Raw genomic sequence first — 5,768 nt, 5'->3', positions numbered from 1 at the left:
TTTGTCTATTGTTTTTTGAATCTTTATTTTATTGATTTCCTCTTTGATCTTTATAATTCCCTTCCTTCAGCTGACTTTAGCTTTTTTTGTTGTTGTTGTTCTTCTTCTTTCTCTAATTCATTTAGGTAGTGGGTTAAGTTGTCACTTTGAGATTTTTCTTCTTTTTTGAGGAAGGCCTGTATTGCTGTGAACTTCCCCCTGAGTACTGCTTTTGTGGCATCCCATAGATTTTGAGTGGTTGTGTCTTCATTATCATTTGTCTTGAAGTATTTTTTTTTCCTTCTTGATTTCCTTATTGACCCATTGGTTTTTTAGTAACATGTTGTTTAGTCTCCATGTAATACGTTTTGTCCTCATTTCTTTCCCTGTGGTTGATTTCTAGTTTCATGCCATTGTGGTCAGAGAAGATACTTGAAATAATTTCTATACTCTTAAATTGGTTGAGGTTAGCTTTGTGCCCTAATATGTGATCAATTCTTGAGAATGTTCCATGTGCACTTGAGAAGAATGTATATTCTGATCTTTTTGGATTCAATGTCCTGAAAATGTCAATTAAGTCTAACTTTTCTATTGTTTTCTTTAGGATCTCTGTTGCTTTATTGATTTTCTGTCTATAGGATCTGTCCATTGATGTGAGTGGGGTGTTAAAATCTCCTACTATGATTGTATTCCCATCAATTTCTCCCTTCATGTCTGTTAATATTTCCTGTAGATATCTGGGTGCTCCTATATTAGGGGCATATATATTGATGATTGTAATATCCTCTTCTTGATGGATCCTTTAACCATTAAATAGTGTCCTTCTTTGTCTTTCTCTATGGCCTTCATTTTAAAGTCTATTTTGTCTGACATGAGTATTGCTACTCCTGCTTTCCTTTCTTGTCCGTTGGCATGAAATATCTTTTCGCATCCCCTCACTTTCAATCTATGTGTATCTTTTGCCCTAAGGTGAATATCTTATAGGCAGCAGATTGAAGGTTTTTGCTTTTTTATCCAATCAACCACTCTGTGTCTTTTGATTGGAATATTCATTCCATTGACATTTAAGGTGATTATTGATAGATATGTATTTATTGCCATTTTAAGCCTTGTTTTCCAGTTGACTCTATGTTTCTTTTTTCTTCATTTTCTTGGTTGGATGGTTTCCATTTATTTTATACTTGAGTATTTTCCTTTTCAGTTTTTGTGAATGTAATGTTTGGCTTTGATTTGTGGTTGCCCTTTTTTTAAGTATGTTAACATTTTCTTATATCTGCTTACTTTAGCCTGATAGTCATATAGGTTCAAACACATCATTAAGATAAAGAAAAAGAACCTATTTTTCTTACTTCCCTTCCCACATTGTATGATTTTTATGTCTTTTTTTTTTTAATTAATATCTTCATGTTTGGATCTGTATGCTGGCTTATTTAAGTGATTGTTTTCCAATTGTGGTTTCCACCATCCTAGTTCTTCCTCTTTTTTTTTTTTTTTTAATTTAGAGAAGCCCTTTAAGTATTTCTTTTAGAATGGGTTTTGTATTGCTGTACTCTTTTAGCTTTTGTTTGTTGGAGGAATTCTTTATTTCCCCTTCTATTTAAATGATATTCTTGCTGGATGGAGTATTCTAGGCTGCAGATTTTTTCTTTTCAGCACTTTAAATATATCTTTCCACTCCCTCCTGGCCTGTAGTGTTTCTGTAGAGAAATCAGCTGATAGCCTTATGGGGGTTCCTTTATAATTAACACTTTATCTTTCTCTTGCTTCCTTTAGAATCCTCTCTTTATCTTTAACTTTTACCATTTTTATTATAATATGTCTTGGTGTGTGCCTGTTTGGGTTCCACTTATTTGGGGCCCTCTGTGCTTCCTGTATCTTGATATCAGTATCCTTTAGATTTGGAAAGTTTTCAGCCATAATTTCATCAAATATATTTTCAATCCCCTTTCCTTTTTCTTCTCCTTCTGGAATTCTTATTATGCATAGATCAGCCCGCTTTATATTATCCCATAGGTCTCTTATATTGCTTTCATGTTTTTTCATTTGGTTTTCTCTCTGCTGTCTGTTTGGGTGATTTCCATTATTCCGTCTTCTGTATCACTCATTCCTTCCTCAGCATTGTTCATTCTAGTCTTTATTGCCTTTAGCTTAGTTTGTATCACTGCAAATGAATTTTCTAGTTTATCTTGGCTTCTCCTTATATTTTCTAGCTCTTTTCTGAGGGAATCTGCATTACTGTTCATATCCTCTCTTAATTCCTTCAGTATTTTCACTATTTCCCTTTTGAACTCAAAGTCTGTCAGACTGCAGAGGTTTGTTTCATTGTTGATTGCTTTAGGTCAATTCTCCTGTTGCTTTAACTGGGAATGGTTTCTGAGCTTCTTCATTGTGCTTGTGTTTTTCTTTTTCTGTGAATTTGGGGAAGTCAAACTGTAATTTTGTACAGTCCAGGGTATGGGCAGGGCTGGCTCTGTGAAGGTGGGACTGGATCTGTGCAGGCTGGGCATGGGTGCCAGGAGCACACAAGGGTGTCAGCAGGGCCAGATCCATGCAGGCGGGGTGCAGGTGCCAGGAAGGAGTGCTCAGCTCTCTGCGATCTGGTGGGCAAGCGTGCATACTGGGGCCCAAGGAGTTTTCTATGGTGGCCTGCCCCTCCTCCTCTCCCCTTCCCAACAGTGGCGCCTTGCCTCTCCTGCAGGTCTGGACCTTCTCCCAGGTTCCCTCTGCCTTGGCTTTCCACTCCCCATCCCTTAGAATACCACTCCCCCTGCCAGCAGCACACTGCTCCCTAGTCTCTTAGGTTGTCTCCACACGACCAACCCCAGCCCACTCCCCGGGACTGACCTCTGGAGCCTAAGTGTCTCAGTCTGTGGTGTCTGTGGCAGTGGTTCAGATGGTCTGTGAGTCTCTCACTCTGCTCTTTGGATCTCAGAGCTGCTGCTGTGCTTTTTTCAGCTTCTTGGAGTTCTATCCAACTCAGCTGATCTTTCCGTTGGTTAGGTGGCTTCCCAGGGTGTAGGTTCCCTTTCTGTCACAATCCCTCACGGGACAGTTAGACCCATCCTGATTCCTTTTCTTTCTCTCTCTCTCTTTTTTCTTTTGTCCTATGCAGTTCTGTCAAGAGTTTCTTGCCCTTTTTGGAAGTTTAAGTTCTTCTGCCAGCATTCAGTTGATATTCTGTGTGAATCATTTTACATGTAGATGTGTTTTTTTTTTTTTTTTTATGTGTTTGTGGGAGAGGGTGAGCACGTCCTCTTACTCTCCCACCATCTTGCAAGACCCTTGAAATGTTACAAGATTATTTCTAATCTAGTTGCCAAGGCTCCCAGTTCAACCCTACAGAGGCACAGGGCCTCTTAGTGTTGCAGGATTCTCATACAAAGAATGGGACACTGAGGCTTTTTGCCAGGAAGCATCATTTATTCATGCCAGCACTGGCTCAGTGGATTCATACCCAAAGGCTGAGCCTGAACACAGCAGGGCACTGTCTTATATACCCTCTGTTATTTTTCTTTTACACTTTGGTCCCTTTGTCCCCCTTATGAGATAACATACATTCTGTAAATTCTGGTTGGATGGTCTATGCTGCAAAGTTTCACATGGATACTGATTATGTCATATTGCCACAAAGTTTTGAATGTGCACACAGATGCTGGTTGTGCACGTTGCCTTCCCTTTGTTCTGGGAGGGCCCTTATTAGGATAATGCATCAGTTGGACCTGGAGGAGTTCAACCAATGACCTTGCAGAGAATAATTATATTCTCTGATTACAGATAGTAATGGGTCTTTATTTTTTCTAGGACAGGGGAACATTCCCCTTTAGTGGGGAAAGTGGTTCAAACTGAGGGAGGTGATGTGAGGACCTTTGGAAACAGCCTAAGTTCAGAGTTCAGCACCTGCATTTACTCCTTCTGTGATTTAACCTGAAATTTAAAACTTCTAAGCCTGGCTTTCTGTATGGCAATGTAAAATATTAACACCTAGTTCCCAGAGCTATTGATATGCTGAAATGGATAATTTTCAAGATCTCATTAGCAAATGCAAAGCATGATTCTTTCTTGCTGTTACTTCTGGGTGATACTGACACCCAGTGAGTGAACAGCCCAGAGACCATGACATCTACAGGCCTGGGCCAAATTCCTGGCTTTCTCCCTTGTTAACTCTGGGACTGGTTGTAAGTCACTTAACCTCTCAAACTCACTTTCTCATCCACAAATATGGAAATAATAAAAACCTACCACAGTGTTCTGAGAATTAAATGAGGTAACATTGGTACTGTACTTGATGCAGGTCACTAATTTTAATATAGATGAGAATAATGAGTGTTTTCCCATGGACCAGATATTATGTTATGTGTTTTGGATACTAATCTCATTTAGTTCTCAGACCATCTTTTGTGTGTGTGTGTGTGTGTGTGTGTGAAACATAAGCTTTAAAAATGTTGGTTATACATTTCCCAAGGTCACAGGGACTTGATCTTGGAGAAATGACAGTGAGTGATAGCTTGGAGCAAGATCTTAATTTTCTGCTCAGGAATTGAACCTGGGCAGCCTGGTTGAAAACCAAGAACCCTAACTACTAGCCACTAGATTAAACTGGGGCTAACTGCAGAAATGCCCTGATTTTTGCCCCCTGTTGAAAGAAAGACTCTTTCAAGGAGGCAAAGACTGTGAAAACAGGTATAAAGTTTATACCTGTCAGAGTCACAGTATGACATGTGGGAGAGCACACAGAATAGTAGTTTATTTATTTAAGTCAGAAGCAAAGATGAGTGTGGGTACAGGTGTCCCCCTGAGTGAGGAGTGCACCGGAGAGGTGATTTAAATCACTTCTATACCACAGTTCTTCTGGGACTTTGTTTACCTTTGTCCAATTATCTTGTTTCATTTCTCACATCTGACTGGACACAGGACCCTCCCTGATATGTGTATACATCTTTGGGCAAAAATAGATTCCGTAGTAAAGGGTGACAGGATGGTATTAGGACTTGTTATGGCCTGGTGCCCCCTCCCACTTTAACCCCTAGGAATCTTATAGTGCATGTGTAATTGGGGAGCTCTCCTTGACCCCAGGAGTGATTGAAGGGGTCATCTAATCTTTCTACTCCAGCAGAGCTCAGATCTTGCAATTAACTTTCTCCTTTGAGGTGTCAGAGAGAAGCTAGGCCTGTTTTACTCAGCCTAGGTCCCACCTGTTCTCACTCAGGGGCCCATCTACCACCTGCCTCAGACTCAAGGCCACTTCTTTACTTAATTGCTAGTTACTTGCCAATAACTGTTGGTGTCTTTCCTTCACACCTTGGTGTTGTTCCAATTAATTCAGATAAACCCCAGAGGAAAGAGCAGGGCTGAGTTATAATGGACACATTCAATATAAAAATTTTTTCCTTATTAGTCTTCTTTTTTTTTTTTTTTTTTGTCGTTTTGTCCTTTTTCAGGGCTGCACCTGTGACATATGGAAGTTTCCAGACTAGGGGTCTAATCAGAACTGTAGCCGCCAGCCTTCACCACAGCCACAGCAATGCCAGATCTGAGCCACATCTGTGATCTACACCACAGCTTATGGCAATGCCAGATCCTTAACCCCCTGAGTGAGGCCAGGGATCAAACCCACAACCTCATGGTTCCTAGTCAGATTGTTTCCACTGTGCCATGGCAGGAACTCCTTATTAGTCTTGTTTTACTTAAAAATGTCAGCTATTTCAAAATTGACCTATACTGCCCCAAGCAGTCTTTTCTTTCACCTGCGCCTTTTATTAAGACTTTTACCAAGAGATTTATTAAGACAC

Source organism: Sus scrofa, unplaced genomic scaffold, assembly GCF_000003025.6.
Source record: "Sus scrofa isolate TJ Tabasco breed Duroc unplaced genomic scaffold, Sscrofa11.1 Contig2325, whole genome shotgun sequence".
Lineage (NCBI taxonomy): Eukaryota > Metazoa > Chordata > Mammalia > Artiodactyla > Suidae > Sus > Sus scrofa.
Note: the sequence above shows the minus strand (reverse complement) of the source record.